Genomic DNA, 17,251 nt, shown 5'->3' with positions numbered 1-17,251 from the left:
CAGAGGAAGTACACAGCAGCAACGAGAGCTGATCGGGAAGGTTGGAGAGTGTGTCTCTCCAGATGGTGTGCAGATATATTTACGACCGGATACGCATCCAAGAACCAGACATTGGCTATCTTTTTCAGAAGTTTTGAACATTTACAGAAAGTGAAGACATATCGCTGTAATCCTAGCGCATGAACAGGAAACGATGTCTGGATTGTGCGTACATGTCTGCCGATGACGTGATGACGTGCAATCATAGTCTGAGGAACTGTCCCAAGGTTCTGATTTTGCACTTCAATCGACTTACCATGTGAAACAGAGCGCCCATTATGCTGCACTTCCACAGTTACGGAACCGCAGAGAGTGATAGAAACCGGCAGTGGGGCAGACAATTCAGTCTTTCAAAAGCCAAAGTTAATCTGCGTCTGCGGTTTCGGAGCCAACACACCAACCCTGCTCACATTCCCGCACTCCACTGGAGCTCCACACCAATCGGGGGTGCGGTTTCCAAGTTTCCGGACAGTTTTGCGGTTGCCCACCAAGAGAGATATCTCGAGAATAGCGCGCGTCTTCTCCAGGGGACAGCATGTGATAGAGTTCTTTTCTTGTTGGAGTTGACCCGTCGTCACAGCGCTTCCTGTTCGTAAAAAGTGATCGTATCCGGTGTCTGACTTCGAAGACTAAAGATTGAATGTGACTGCGGGAGGTCTCCGACATGAAAACAACAGTTGTCAATTCTGGGAATTTCCTCTGGTGCTCTCCAACCTAGACACTTCAATTTGTCGGTTCGTTGCCAGTTCGCTCCATTACCAACTGACACAGAACGGTGACAGATTGGGAGGTTACATCTGTTGAGTGTAGTCGCATATTGCAGTGCACTCCTCCAATGTTACCTATATCTTCAGAGCTTTGTGACGTAGCTTCAGCGCAGCTAAGAACGAAACAAAATCTACCGGGAACCCAACACACGCAATCATTCCCTTGCAAATCTGTGATTCATTATGCATCACAAGGCAAAGATGAGGGATCGGATGACTTCATGAGGACGACTTCTCCCCCCTCAGGGGAGTAGAGAGAGAGAGAGAGAGATAGTATGTGCCATTTTGCTGGGGAAAAGGATGCACATCAGGAGATGTTCTCGTTCTTCTCGTCCACTCTTGATTGCAAAGAGCAGCACATAATGACGTCATCGGTGCGAGTACAACAAAATCCCTGACGTCGATTCCTGTTCCTCCGGGCTCTATTTCGGCCCGGAGCGAGTAGGTAGGAGGGAATTGAATATTCGATTTTGCACTGTTATAATGATAGGGCAATGGGATAAAACTGCTCTTCGGGGAGTTCCACGGGCAAAGCTTCGGCGTAATAGCAGTTTAGTTCGGTTCTCAAAGGTTGATTTCTTCGTCTGTGCCCCACATTTCCACCTTGCTGGTGTTTATTGATTTACGGAAAACGCTGACGTGTCCACACGGGATTAGCTATGCGAATCCGAATCCCGTTGCTGTACAACACACCGGTATAGAAATGACGCCCAAGGTGTAATGACTCAATTTCCGGCCAGTTAAGCGCCCAGAAGACACACTCTGCCCAAATGCTACCCCCGGTCGGCAACCCGTCGTAATGCAGCGGAACGGAAAACTCAACGAAACTTCTATACTGCTGCAGGGGCAAAAGGGGGAGGGCTATGAATAATAATTAGCATAATTCTATTTCAGTCCGATCGGAACAGACACCGGGGCGCGACCGCATGACGTATAACACGAAATAAAATAAAGACACAAAGAGAAAGAGAGAGAGAGAGAGAGAGAGAAAGAGAGAGAAAGAAAAAAAAACACAGCACAGCAGGAAAAATTGGAACGATTTCGTCATGCCCACCCAGACGTTCTGCTGCCTAATGGACGACTGTACTCGCTTCCGCTTTTATTTCAAATGTACTTCCTTCCTTTTCGAAATTTGCTGACTCATATCAGCTGAAGAAATCCTTGAACGAGATGTACTTTTTTTGTTGTTGTTGCTGCTTGACATCGCATATGGTCCGGAAAAAAAGGGACACGTGTGCGTTCCGTGTCATCTTATGGCACACCATCGGGGTAAGTCTTGGAACATGCCACGCCCAACAGATGTAAAGATTTTGACACCTTTTTAAAAAAACTTCTCATTTCTGAAGGGAAGTTCTGCCCGATAGATCCCTCGCCGAAACCCCGACAATCTGAAGTGAACTTCAAGCGGATGATCCTTCGCAAGACCACTCAAAGTCAGCCAAACATGTCAAACTTCAGGAACGGTTGCATAAAAGATAGTCTCGCTGGTCAAACGGTACGCAGAGGCTGAACAGCCTGGGATGTGTGGTATGCGCGTGAAAAAAAAACGCAACCAACGCTAATAAGATATGTCAGGTCGTTCAACTTAACCCTGCCAGTGCGTCAAAAAAAAAGTGTCCACAGCAAATAATATGGAGCGACATGGACCTGGTCGTAACAGGATTTAATAAGAAGCTCGCCCACCCTACTGCGACCCTTTTGCCACGGTGGGTCGTCCTATTTGCTTTTCTTTCTTTGGCTTTCCGAGCAGTGCACACCACCAGGGCAAGTGGGAGGACACTGCTGGGGGTCGTCTTCGAACACAGCCAGGCAGAGTACACGAACCCACGCCACTAACGGATAACACACCGGAAGTAATTAAAACCAGCGTCGGAAGCGACCGGATGTCAGAGAGAGCGAGAGAGAGAGAGTTGGCAGGCAAAAGTGGGAAACAAAGGAGCGTAACCCGGATTGCTACTAAGGAGACCACCAACTCTCGCACTGTCTAGACGGTGGCGAGCGATGACTTCTGCTACCTACACCGGCGCCCCACAATTGGTTGGGGAAGTGTGGGAGCGCATTTTAGCACAATCCGATTTTAATTAGGATGAAAATTTCATTTGGAATTCCAGAAATGCCTTCCCTGGCTTGCTGAGTGACTTGCTGTAGCGTGTCTGTCTGCTACTATCGGCACCTCATTAGATGTGTTCATTTTGTTGGGATCAACGGCAACTACCTCTCGCTGGGGTTTCTTTTCCTCCAAAGTCCAGGACCCAAGCATATCCAAAATTCCTGAACCTTCGACATCTTCAGCCTATAAAGAGCTCCATTTGTCTTGTAGACAATATCTCTAGTAATACAACTTTGGCTAGAGCACACACATCACTCATTTGCAGCGAGTCCCAAGAACATGTCCTCCAAGGTTGCATGCGTCAGTGCTCTGCAGCGTAAAAACAGATTATGAGGAGCAAATTTTAATACTGCCAGGTTCGTCATCGCCGAGATTATCTCACCCGCAGTCCGGGTGTGAATGGATGACCAGTAGATGAGAATATCCAAACACACAGACAGTCATTTCGGTGTATCGTCCGATGATATCACACACCCGCAGCAGCAGCCGTACACAGATGGAAGAAGCACATCCAATGCACAGGGGTTACTACCACTTCCTTTGCAGGTTTGTAGCTTGAAATAGACACTGATCGGTATATGTGTGTGTGTGTGTGTGTGTGTGTGTGTGTGTGTGTGTGTGTGTGTGTGTGTGTGTGTGTGTGTGTGTGTGTGTGTGTGTGTGTGTGTGTGTGTGTGTGTTTGCATATGTATTTGAAGAGTTGGAGGAGGAGAAATTATCTCACCAATGTGAGTAAACCCTTTTTTTTGCCCGAGCAAGAGATAAATGTCCTCGAGGGGAAAACACACGGCCCGACCACCACCGACGACGACGACGAGGTTTTTCTTGGCAGCTGATGTCGTCACCTCCCCCCCTCCCCCTCCCAGGCTTCCTGAGAGGTCAAGTTTTCTTTGCTCGTCAACACCAACAACAAGGCATAGGGGGGGAAACCTATTTGTTGGATGCCAATGCTGCTCTTGTGGACGGGGGAGCCATCCGACATCGATCATGAGAGAAGGTGGTGAATTTGTATCTAGTGCATTTTTTACTTTGCCATCTTGGCGGATGGTGCAAGCAGGAATTAATGGATCCAATGTGCTTTTTGATTAAATGCTTCATCACGAACGGATATGGAGGAGTTGCGATGTGTAGAAACTGGAACCACTTATAGATTTCGAAAACCTGGAACGGACCTAAACTGCACCCCAGGCAATGGATGCAGATGCTCTCTATCGAATTCAAGATTTATCTCCTTTTAGAAAGGTTTTCTTTCCAAACTTTCATTAAATGTTCTCTCTCTCTCTTTCTCTCTCTCTGCCTTCCCTAGCAAACATTTTACGCTAATAAAACCACATAGAGAAAAATAATGCGGCGTGATGAAAAATCGAAGTGTTCAAGCGTGTGAGGTATGCCTCCGAGGACTGCCTATAAATAGATGCTGCCTGTTTGCCGTCCCCCATCCTCGTGTCTCTTTCCATTCTTTTCATCCAAACAAACGAGAAAAAAAACGGTTCCCAATGATCAAGATCATCTCTTCTAAACCTCCACCGTCCAAAATCCTCCTCCCCACCGGCATCCGTAGGCAAACAGTGTAGTAGAGTCGAATTCGTGTGGCTGTCGCAACAACATAGGACGACGCGCGCTCGCGATCAACAAACGAAAACAAACAACAGGCAGAGGAATTTATTTTCATCGATTCGTAAAAAGCAGGGGAGGGAGAGAGGGCTATTACAGGAACACCGGCAAGGCCAAATTAGTTCAACATCTTTTTTTTTTGCGTAATGTGTAGAACACATCTCTACGCGCCCAACCATCAGATACAACACATCTCGTTTTCGATTTGACCTCAATTTCGATCGCGATGGAAAAGTGATGTCATCTGCACCACCTTTACACACTCGCTCCTGCACAAAGCAATGCGGATAGTGGTTGGCGAACGTAACTTCTAGCGAAAGTGAATTGCAAGTGAATTTCTGCAGCAAGCAACACACATTTGCTGCACCAGAGAGAGTAGGTTACTGGAGAGGAGCTTGGATGTTCCATTACTTGGTGGGAAAGGGGTTTTAAAAATAGCTCCACTACACACTGATTTACTCCCAGCAAAGTGGATTGGTGCGTGGGTGTGAGTCAACCAGCAGCCACTGCTGGCGGCTACTGCACCCGGCGCTGCAGGCAAGCAGCAGCAGCAAACTGGGCACGAACTTGAACTAGAAACCGATCGCGCTTCCCACTAAATAGGATGCACACAGGCGGCGGATGAACCAACACACAACACACACAGGATCTTTGTCACCCGGTTGCGTCTATTTATGTTTGTCCCGGTTGTCCGAGTGTGCAAACGGCAGCTCGCCCTACCCCCCAGAGGTGGAAGAGAAAGGTCGTACAAAATAAAACCATGAATGAAGAACCATCCCTGCACACTCGCTGAGGCGCGATGCGATGTGGGGCCAACAATGCTGATGCTATTTATGACCGAAAAACACTTTCTCGCATCACCAAGGTCTTCTTCCCCGTGTCGATAAGTGTGGCGCGTTTGGGGTGCACGCAAGAGAACCTTTCTTGAAAGGGATTATCTTTTGCAATAACAAGCAATCAAATCTTCGGATGCTGGTTAAAAGAGGATCGCGGGATAGCATAGCAGACAAAGTGCCACACTTCAGAGAAAAACTCATTATTCCGTCATTGCCACTTGAGCTGACCTAAATCGAGCAAACAGACAAGTACACAGTACAAACTGTTGCTCTTTCTCTCCTTTTTCTGGATGCAAGAGCAAAAAAAAAACAACTGATAATTCTTATCTTCACGTAACCCCCCACACTCGACTTCCGGAGAGAGATAGTATAATAATAAATAAGGTGCTAGGCGAATAGTGCGCAGACAATTACTTACGAGCGACAGTGACGAACCACGGTTCATGGGTGCAGTGACCTTTCGACTTGCATTGTGGCTGGCAGTAGTAGAGCCTGAGCCTTTGTTAGTGAGAAAGTGCAACACCGAAAGAAGATTCTTTTATTGCAGCATTCAAGGACTAAACGACGGAAAGAACCTATCGCGAATTCGTCACTCCATGTCGTAGAAATACAGTACTGCTCTCTACTTCTTTGTACCGTGTAGTGATGGGCATAGTTGGCCAAAATCCGCAGTCGCACTCCTATCCGACTTTGACAATTTCGGAAAGCGGTAGGTCTGCCCAGCATTATCTGAAGCCTTTTGGAATCGTGAGAAGATGTTCGGATTCGCCCAGAGTCGCCCGAGGTCATTTGGAGTCGTCCGAAGTCAACCGGAGACGCCCATAATCGTCCAGAGTCGTCCAAAGTCGTCCTAAGTCGTCCTAAGTCGTCAAGAGTCGTCCTTAGCCGTCAAGAGTCGTTCAGAGTTGTCCGGAGTCATCCGGAGTCGTCCGAAGTCTTTCGTGATCATACGGAGTCGTCCAGAGTCGTCCAGCGTCGTCCGAAGACTCCAGAGTCGTCCGGAGTCGTCCGGAGTCGTCCGGAGTCGTCCGGAGACGTCCAGAGTTGTTCGGAGTCCTCCAGAGTCGTTCGGAGTCCTCCAGAGTCGTTCGGAGTCCTCCAGAGTCTTCCAGAGTCGGAATCGGCCAGAGTCGTCCGAGGTCATTTGGAGTCGTCCGAAGTCATCCGGAGACGCCCATAATCGTCCAGAGTCGTCCAAAGTCGTCCAGAGTCGTCCTAAGTCGTCCTAAGTCGTCAAGAGTCCTCCTAAGCCGTCAAGAGTCGTTCAGAGTCGTCAAAGTTATCCGGAGTCGTCCAAAGTCTTTCGTGATCATACGGAGTCGTCCAGCGTCGTCCAGAGTCGTTCGGAGTCCTCCAGAGTCTTCCAGAGTCATCCAGAATCGGAGTCATCCGGAGTCGTCCGGAGTCGTCCGGAGTCGTCTGGAGTCGTCTGGAATCATCCAGAGTTATGCAGCGTCGTCCAGAGACTCCAGAGTCGTCCAGAGACTCCAGAGTCGTCCGGAGACTCCAGAGCCGTCCGGAGTCGTCCAGAGTCGTCCGAAGTCGTACAGAGTCGTCCGGAGTCATCCGGAGTCTTCCAGAGTCGTCCAGCGTCGTCCAGATCAGTCCGGAGTCATCCGGAGACGCTTATAATCGTCCAGAGTCGTCCAGATTCGGAGTAGTCCGAAATCGTCCGAAGTCGTCCAGAGACGTCCAGAGACGTCCAGCGTCGTCCGGAGACTCCAGAGTCGTCCAGAGTTCTTTAGAGTCGTCCAAAGTTCTCCAGAGTCGTGTAGAGTCGTCCGAAATCATCCAGAATTGGAGTCATTCAAAATTGGAGTCGTCCAGAGTCGTCCAGCATCGTCCGGAGACGTCCAGAGTCTACCTTCGAAACAGAAGTCTGTATACGAAGTGCACGTACAAAGTAAAATACAAAAAAAAAACGAAATGAACTCCCTGATCACGAGCACATTATACCGGACGGAGCTTCTGGTTCCCATGTTCCCGGAGTCAGAATCGGACTAACAGTAGTCGGAGCCAGATCGGAGCCGTGCGTGCGCTCCAGAGTGCACACATCACTAGTACCGTCCTCTACTTAAACTCAGACGAAGAAGATGATCCCTATCGCAGCAGTCCATCAGGCCCGCGTTTTTTGTTCAACGCGTATCAAAAAACCGTACTGGAAGTGGACCGCATTAAACAAAAAAAAACACACACACACAACAAAACATCCCCTGTAGGAGGGGTCAACTGGGTACAATCTCGTTAATCGTACGGAGGAAATTAAATTGCAAATGCAAGATTAATTGATCTACAATTATTGCAAGAAAAAATGTCGCCCCCAGACAAACACACAAACAACTCACATGAACATTGTAAAATTGTGACAACGCAAGACGATCATGACGTAATTTCGAATGGGAACGCACTGACAGAGCGAGCGAGCGCGCGGCTTAAATATTAATGCAACAATGTTTAACCGTGGGCGTGAGAGTGTGTGTGTGATTGTGTGTGTCTGGTAGGACACGCATCGCGGGATGACTAATTGCATTGCTGACCGTGCGTCGCGCGCTTCACCCTATATAAACGCACACACAACCATTGCTTGGGGGTGCAGCTAAGAACAAACGGCTTAGTTAAAAGGTTGTAAGCTGATGGGCGCCTTTGCTTTCGAACAAGAATGTACAAATGGAACAGAAACCACACACACACACGCGTAAGAAGCTCGCCCAGCCTCGGGGGGAGTCTACATCGACGACTGACGACTGGGGCATCATGACGAGTCACACAAGAAGCACCAGCAAAAGCTCTCCCCCTACAGGCATACAGGTTATAGGATGGCAAAGGGGTGGTGGAAGCGTGTTCGTCCCGCTTTTATGGGTTTATTGTGGGTTTACCTTTTCTTGCGGCGTTCCTTTCCACATTCCCTTTTCGTTCTCCCTTTTCGTTAACAGCATTTAAAAAAAAAAGAAAAGAAAAATGTGACAACTTTCTTGCTGCGGACAACTTCTTTGCCCCCAGCCACCGCACTGCACCGTATATGCAGTTTTATGGTAGCTATGTGTGTGTGTGTGTGCGCGTACGTGCTTGCGCTCGATTGGAGTCCGTTATGCATTATGTGTTTATTTTTCCTTCGAGGGTTTCTCACCGTTTCTCACCGGAAGCAGGTGCAGTTAGGAGGAATAAAGAGAAAAAAAAAACAAAAAAAAAACATTCCACTTAATTGACAACAGAAAAGGTATCGGAAGTGGGAGTGTTTGTGTGCGTTTGCGTGTGTATGTATATTTAAAACTATTTCTAAATTTTGACAAACACCCGGGTTTCTCCTTTCATGTCAATAACTGAAGCTGAGAGGAGTTTTATCCCACATAAGGTTTTTAAACTTTTCAAACAAATGAAATTATGTTACGTGTCCCACACCCGCTTGGGATTAGGAACGGTACGAAACATTGCGCGACAAAAAAAAAACATAAAACATCAAAGCAAGGGCATGTTACTTTCCGAAGCCCTTCGCGCGGTGTTCCAGTCCGTTTTAAATACAAAAGGGCAACTCGTGGGGTCAAATGCGCAGAAACAGAGACAGAGTTAGAGACAGAGAGGGAGGTAGTAAATGATGGAACGAATTGTTAAAACCACACATCATCAACACACACACACACACACACAGCACAGCGCAGACCGTGTGTCAATCATTCATCGATAAACTTGTGCCCTAAGCAAAGAAGGCGCAAGAAACCGCCCCACAAAGCACACTATTCGAAGGCATTGCAATGGTCACACATTATGCTATCGTGTGCGATGATGTTTATGTTTCGGAAAATTCGTTCTCCTTCCATTGGAAGACATAATACAATTGTTTAAATTGCTTTGCAAGAGGCTCAAGTCGCTTGGTTGTCGCAAGCATGTCGTTATTTTTCCGTCAGTTTGTTTAATAGTTACATAGTTACAGTGGAACACCGTTTATCCGGGCTTCTCGGGGCTTGACCTTGCCCGGGATATGCGAATAACAGGGATAATCAGTCAAATGATATATTTTATCAGTAATTCCTGATTATTTTTGGAAAATTCTCCTATTTTTTGATAAAAATAACCCATTTCTTATCAACGTCATGTTTTTGTAATAAGAATATTTCAAATCTGCTTTGAATTATCGTGTCTTTTGTTATGACAATGTGCTCTTTTAACCGCTTTTTTCAAATAGCCTCCTCATAACGCAATGTCACCTTTGTATTGTAAGTGTCATTTCTCAACAGCACGGATAAACGGACAGCCGGATAAAAGGTACCCGGATAGACGGCGCACCACTGTCTGCCAATTTTAGATAAGAGTTACATTATTCTACATAATACAGAAGTAATATATAAAAACAACTTACCAGCATTAGATGTCCCACCGCGGATTTAACCCTTTCGCGTCACTCAGCACTCTCTTTGCTGTGATGTTTAATCGTTTTGATAGAAGTCAGTTGGCGTTGCGTTTTTTAGCACAGTTGATTGGTGAGTTTGATGATGGGTGTTGTTTTTCTTTTTTTTTTTTTTTTGCTATAATTTTAACTTCAATTAAAACACAATACACACGCAAGCGCGCACGGGCGCTCACAATGCTTCCTTTTGCTAACGGTTAGCGAGTTTCCAGGCACCACAAAAATCCACCCGGACGACTACACACTCCTTTCCAACCAGACACTTCTTCCACTGCTACTACTGCCTGTTGGGCTGCTGCGGCTGGTTGGTTTTTGGTTGTTACCTCCAGTGCTACACGGGGCAAAGTCGCTCACTTCACCCACACCACACACCGCTACACATTTATGATTCACCAATTTCCGAGCAATTCGTCACACGCCGGGAGAAAAGGAAGGAAAAACAGAACAACAATAGAACATTAGCGTGGAAACCGTGGGGATGCATGGTGGGGAGATTGTTTTAGAAATGCAGAACCATACACACATGAGCGGCGCGAGAAGGCTTCGCACACTTTTCCCTGCTGCTTCTTCTTGTGGCGTGCAACGTTGGCTTTATATAGTTTGGGTTAGAAGTAAATCTACTTCATATGCGACAGTTTACGTTCGAAGTAATTTAAAATAAAAGCAACCTTTTTTTCACACAATTTGTTTGTCCCCTCGGGGACTTGAGGAACCCTTGGCAGAAAAAAAAACATGACGTCACCACTGGAGGGTTCCTCGCTTACGCCACAAATTCAAGTAAGGAAGATGGCAAAACGGTTTCTCACCAAAAAATAAAGGTGATGAGGAGTTGTACAAAGAACAAAACTGCACCAACACAGCCACATGCAAACGCTCCGGAGAAGGGTGTAGGACGCGTAGAAAAACACACCTGAGCATACGCGCGCACACACACACACACACAGCCAGCCATAAACGCACCGCCCCATTCACGTGAGCAAGAAGACGGGAAAGAAACGCACGCGTCGTCGTCGGTGATCTCGCGATCGCGGGGACGACGCCTTAAAATGATACAGACAGCTCACTGCTCGTAGCTCACTGCTCACCCGGAGAAGGCACCGGTGGCGGCGGGCTCACTCACTCGGCTCAAGGGCTCGATCGTTTCCATGGCGCCAGTGTTCGTCAACCATCGTCAAGGGGCAAAAAAGTCAAATGATCGTTTTGAAAATAGGAGAAAAAAAACTAACTAAGCAATGAAACCAACGGATGAACTGTCTGCTTTTTCCATCCATAGCATGTGGAAGCTATAAAGACGAATTGAATTCACAAATTGTCAATCGCTTCCAGAAAAAGCAATTTTCAGTAATCTAATTAAACCAAATGCTTTGAGAAAAGAGCGGTGGTTTGATATTGCAAATATGCTCTCTATATGTTGTAATCCAATTTTTCACTTGACGTGTTGTGAATCGATTGTGATAAAAATTATAATTTGAAGCGGCAACGACCACATCTATTACCGTTCCGTGAATAAGTAAATAACGACAAAAAAAAAAAACGTTTGAAATTGCGAAATTTCAACAATTCTCTTTTATAAATGATATGTGTCGTGCAATATGGCATCGTGCAATCTTTCTCCATCACCAATTTCGATAGTGTTAGGAAAACAAAATAATCAGTAGGCGATTGCGCGCAATGAGATTTCCGAGACAATGAACTAGGTTTTTATCACAATAAACCAGAATATTTGATTTTTTTTTTGCATCCCTAAAAATAACCTAAGATTGTGTGACTGATCGAAACTCACGCTTGTAATTACCGAACGGTCAAAATCATGATGAATTGTGTTAGAGGCGTTGTCGCCGAATTTTGACGCTAATTTTTGTCTCTAAGGTTATCAACATTTTTCACACCGTGTCACAATATTCGCCTTTACAGCATACATTTGTGTCTCTAAGGTATCAATTTTTAACTGCTATGTAATTGATCAAATAATTAATTCTACTTAAAGTATTACAATTAATATGCCAATTTTGCTAATTTTAATGAAGTGAACAAAGTGAAATGAACATGCATTTTCTGGCATCGATAGTCGAATAAAACAGAATGCTTCGAATCGAACCTCAAAATTTTATATTATTATATGTTTACAGAATGGAATCAATGAAAGTGTTATCGATGTTAAGCAGTTTTTTCACATGCATTGAAATGTAAAATAATAATAATAATAATAATAATAATAATAATAATAATAATAATAATAATAATAATAATAATAATAATAAACTTCAATTTTCCATGTTCCACTTTTGATCTTCCGTTCGAGTACCGCGATCAGGCAGAATGTCTTGAGAATTTATTGAATCTCATTACTTTTTACACAAAAAAAACCGATACGGTTGTTGTTGTGTTTTTATAATGAAAAATTACAGTTGTCATAAATCTGCTAAAATAACATAAGTTTATCACGATCTAAACGAGAGTAAAAAATGGTTGACTCGTAGACAACAATAGGAGCGTTAGAGTCCAAAATTAATGCACACTGTCTAAAATGAGTGCCTTGTGAGCCAACATTTAGCATTTTACGACCGTATTAGTCACGAGAGTGCCGCAGCAGGTTGGCGACCGCTGGATATGGAGTAAAGGTTGATCGAAAGCGTGAGATCACGTACGCATGCATACACACACACAAACCACAAGATCGTGTCTACCTTTTCTACACACGTGTGTGTGAGTGTGTGTGAAGAGAACCATTGTTTGCTCGAACGCCACATCAAAATTCGAATTTCGAAAATTAGAATGAAAAATAAAACGGTGCCGCTTGGAGCAGAACAGGTTGAAAATGTTTATCACAAGCTTTTCCTGTTTCCACCAACCCAAAGGACAGGAAAGGTGTGTGCGTGTGTGTGTGTGAGTGGGTGCGGAGGGCGGAGGTGCAAACGGTTGATGATGATGGAATTATTGTTTAAGGGTGCGGCGCGCCCAAACATGCGAACGCATCATCACCACACTACCACCAGCGAACGGGCGCGTCGGGCGCAGTCTTGTGTACAGACACACTCACACACACATAGACACACGGGTAACACACAAATGAGGTAGCAGCAGCAGCAGCAGGGTTGGACGGAACTGCCGGTTTGTGTTAGCTCACGCACACCCCGACAAAGACGTTGGAGTTGGAGCCTACACAGTATACACCCCCGTGTCCACCGCACCGTTTGGAAATACATCCACGCTGGGGCGAGGAGTTGTTAGGCGGGGACGGACGGTAATGAGAAGCGAAGCAGGTGAGTGTTGGAGCAGTGAGCTGTGCGGGAGAGAGGTTAGCCCATTTTCCCCCCAGTTAATTATTTTAGCAACGTCACACGCGATGCCACCACTGCGATATTCTCCCCTTTCCCTTTTTACCCCATGGCCATGGACCCCCTTTTCAGGCTTGCTTTCTTTTCGGTTGGAAAATTTGAAACCAAACAACACACGAAAAAAATGCATCCCACTACAATTCGTCTCTTGCGCGCTCACCCCTGCTTCACGCGCTTCTCACGCAAACTCACCCCTCTCTCGCTATCGTTCGACCAAGCAAAAAAAAAAACCCAGCGTGTGGCTAAAGAATGACGACGCTCACGCACGGGAAAAGACTTCGAAAAAAAGGCAAAACATTTTCTAATCGGAATCCATTTGGAAAGGTGAAGGATAGCTAAACAAAGCCAATTTAGCAACAACAACAAAACACACAATTTAAAACCCAAAATGAAAAAAAAACAACAATAAGGAAGTAAAGCTAGAACGCACTCACACTCACTCTGGAAATGGTGCAAGAAAAACGTGTCCCTTTTCCTTCTCGCAGCACACACACACACACACACCATGGTGCGAGGGAGATGCGTGTTTAACGCGCGCGCACGCACTATTGTGTTAAGTTTTCTTTTTTCTTTTTTTTTTTTTTTGATGATGTTGGAAGACACACGACGCACCAGAATTGGGTCGTTTTTCCGCGGATTGGCTTTTCCCTGCTAGCCTGCCCAATTTCATTTCGGGAGAAGGATGAAGAGAAATGTAATTTATTGTGGCAGAAAAACACCATTTCCTACCAGTTCGTGAGCAGGGCAGCCTCTTACGGGCAAGAATTTCTTTCTCACCACCACCACCCCGACGAGGGGAAGGATGGAATTAAATGAGAAGTGCAACCGAACCGAAAAAGGTACCGTTAAATCTTATAACTGAACGCGGGGAGTTCAACCCCCCCCCCCCCCCCCCCCCCCCAACTACAAAGGGTGCTAACACACACACACACACATACAAGAGCCACAGCACACCGAGACAGCTCCCCAGAACGAACAGAAAGCGGTTAAAAAAAGAGTTCAAACTCTCTTTCGCTTCGCGGCGAACGGAACCACCTCGCTGCCCATGCTTCCCCATGGACGGGTGGGTTCCCAACTCCAACAGCCCGGCCCTATTTTTCCTGATCATTTTTATAAAAGCTCTGACCACTCCCCCCCCACCCCCTCCCCCCTCTTCATCACCCACCCAATTCGGCTACTCTTCAGCAACTCTTTGTGTGGTGGGGTAAAGTTAGTAGCCTCCGCCCCCTCACATGATGTGGATGCAACAGAACAGGCAAGGTACAACACCTCGCGTTTAGTTGGAAAATTTACGACAAAAAATGGCATTGTTTTTCATTGAAAGCGATATATTTCCAGCAAAAACACATTGCCAAGAGCCCAAAATAAGAGGCAAGAGTTTTGGTAGCGAGAGCATTGGTGGAGTGTAAGAAATGTCGGTTGATGACGGTTTGAAAACTAACTTTCATCGATCACATTTCGTAGCCGCCCACCACAACACACCGGTATTTTCACCTTTCGCTGACCCTCTAAGGAGAAAATTATGTTCTCGTTCGTTTACAAATTATAGTACTATACAAGGGTTTTTCTTTCTAGTTTGGGCCGCTGCAAATTGGAAAGAGACCCCCCCCCCTTTGCTACACCACCATCCAGCCAGGGGAACACCGAGCGCTCCGTTTAACGACTGTGTGTGCGGGTTCGTGGTTGCTTGATGATCTTCTTCGTTGCTGCAGCTTGCTGCTGGTGGAAAACAGGCGACTTTTGTTTGCCAGACTTTTCTCGGACTCGGCTGTGGCCGCCGTTCAGTGTTCAGTGAAAAGCGTCCTCTCCTTTTCTCTCTCTCTCTCTCCCTCTTTCGGAGTCCCAATCGGGCTCATCAGGTAGACGCCACCGGTCTGCCACAATCAGCCATGGGCACACGTACACACACTGCACATTCGGTGAGACAAGAACACACACACGGAACGGACGGAACACGCCGTGAAAACCCCCTTTTGTTTTTTTTTTGTTTGCAAACCATACACAGAGTGTCGCGGATAATCTACTCGGCGCTTCTCACGTTAGCATACGTACCACACCAAGCCACACACACACACACAGCTAGCGCAGGGCCAAGGGAACGGCGGTCCGCTTCACCGTGGTCCCGCTTTTTGCCAACCACACACACGCACACACACACACTCACACTGCGCTTTCTCCCTCTCTCTACCTGCTTACTGTTTCACCACTCACTGAGCCGCGAGCATGCGGGGAAACCGGGCGTACGCACACGTCCGTTCGCCACGAGAGGTTAGAGTCGAATGTATGGTGCCCGTTGCGTTGCGAACGGCCGAGCACACCACCAGCACAGCACTCTGCGCAGCGTATCGATTGACGCGGTCGGTGGTGCGAATGCGGGATGAGAGAAGTGGACGGGTGGTCTGAGAAACTGTCAGCACGCGGCTACACCTCGGCAGAACGGCTTGTGGTTGGTGAGGCTGGTGGCAACGCTTTTTCGTATGCGATTTTACAGGGTTTTTCAATTGAGTTTAGACTAGCAGCATACTTTTTTTGAATAGTCGCAATAGATTCTTGACTAGCATCCTCTATTTTGATTACGAGCAATGGATTATTCACTAGGAGCAATTGATTTCAGCAGATCCCTGCATGACAGCCTAAGAGCGACGCGTTTATAATATCCGGTGTGACAGATCGGCTTGAATAATAATCTGTGGATAATATTTAATTTCATCCGCTCATTTGTTTAAATCACTTGTTTTACTACTATATATCATCCACAAAGTAAGATATATTTTATCTGATAGGTTTTCGGTGCTATTGTTTTGATTTTATTAATGCACAATATAACACAAAAGCACTTAACGGCTGAATTGAAATATGCAGTAGTGGACCCACAGGCATAACCTAACCAAAAGCTAGATTGGGCAAGTTTTTCAGAGTGACCATATGTAGTTCTATCGATTTTCGATCGAATATCGGTTTACAATTGCGCGCACTATAACTCAATTTTTCTAACCAAAAATCAAATGTTTTTCTAAGTATTCACAGTTCAACGTAAAATTAGAATTTCATAAATTTTGAGTGAATAAAAAGTTGTTTTTACTGGAAATTACCGAATTTGCTTTAGATTTCCTACCAATAACCTCTAAAAACAATCTGGTCACTCCGCGCCAGCAATCGGCCTGCTGAAATCAATTGCTTCTAGTGAATACAGGTGGTCCCCGAGATACACGGTTATTGGGGACCGAAAACGGCCGCAAAATACCGCGTATCTCGAATTTCCGCGTAAGTCGAATCTCGTGATTTCCAGCCAAAATATCACTAATTTTCGTGCAATTTTGCAAGTAGGGGGTGGTTTTAGCCACCAAATTAATTATTTGATATGTTTCTAATGAATTGAACAGTTTTAAACCTTTTTAAATGGCATTTTACATTCGATCAGCACGGAAATTATTTGATATTTCACAATGGATGTGCCAAATCAGTACAATTTGCTCCAAGAACTGTCAAATTTTGAAAACCGCGTATCTCCGAATCCGCGTATAAGAGGTACCGTGTATCTCGGGGACCGCCTGTACAGGGTTTTACAAGTCAGAATAAAATGTCAGCAAAACAATTTCAGAAGCTCAATATTCACTTTAGCTGTCAAACGTTGTTGTTTCACCGCACCGATGCTATTTTCAATAGCGCAAATTGATTTTTAAATCGCTCAAGTTGTTTTTTTAGAGGCCTTTCGCATCGTTTTGCAAATTCAAACACGAATTTTGAGATGTAATCCATTGCTCGTAATCAAAAATAGAGGATGTTAGTCAAGAATCTATTGCGACTATTCAAAAAAAGTATGCTGCTAGTCTAAACTCAATTGGAAAACCCTGTATATCGGAAGGCCTGTTCAAATTTTATATGGAATTTGACAGATAAAGTCGGACGACGGTATCGTTGCGATTTGTCGTGCGACGTGATATCTCTTCTTCTTCTTGTTATATTACACTGCTTCTAGACGACCCAAAAAATCTTCCGTGACAAATTTTTGCAACACTTTCCGTCTGTCAAACTGTTTGTCAAACTGTTAGTGTTTGTCAAACTATGTTTTAGGGCGGTGGCAACGCTTTTTCGCATGCGATTTTATCGGACGGCCTGTCAAATTTTTGTATGGGATTTGACAG

The 17,251-nt window shown here is 45.6% G+C and overlaps 1 protein-coding gene across 17 annotated transcripts in view; it reads right to left on the bottom strand.

Moving 5' to 3' along the window:
* Positions 1-15,564, bottom strand: part of LOC1272313 (neuroglian) — a 47,789-nt gene extending 32,225 nt beyond the window's left edge. For 6 of the 17 annotated variants that reach the window (XM_061663171.1, XM_061663175.1, XM_061663176.1 and 3 more), the window contains exons 1-2: positions 15,159-15,456; positions 9,721-10,142 (exon numbers count right to left, since the gene is read on the bottom strand). The gene's annotated coding sequence lies outside the window, so the exon portion shown is untranslated. Of the gene's footprint in view, positions 1-9,720; positions 10,143-15,158 lie in introns of all 17 variants that reach the window. The other 11 variants (XM_061663177.1, XM_061663181.1, XM_061663186.1 and 8 more) reach the window with 8 other exon arrangements.
* Between the last annotated feature and the right edge of the window lie 1,687 nt (positions 15,565-17,251).

The sequence above is a fragment of the Anopheles gambiae genome, chromosome X (genome assembly GCF_943734735.2).
Source record: "Anopheles gambiae chromosome X, idAnoGambNW_F1_1, whole genome shotgun sequence".
Classification (NCBI taxonomy): domain Eukaryota; kingdom Metazoa; phylum Arthropoda; class Insecta; order Diptera; family Culicidae; genus Anopheles; species Anopheles gambiae.
Note: the sequence above shows the minus strand (reverse complement) of the source record. Positions and strands in the feature narration are given on the sequence as shown.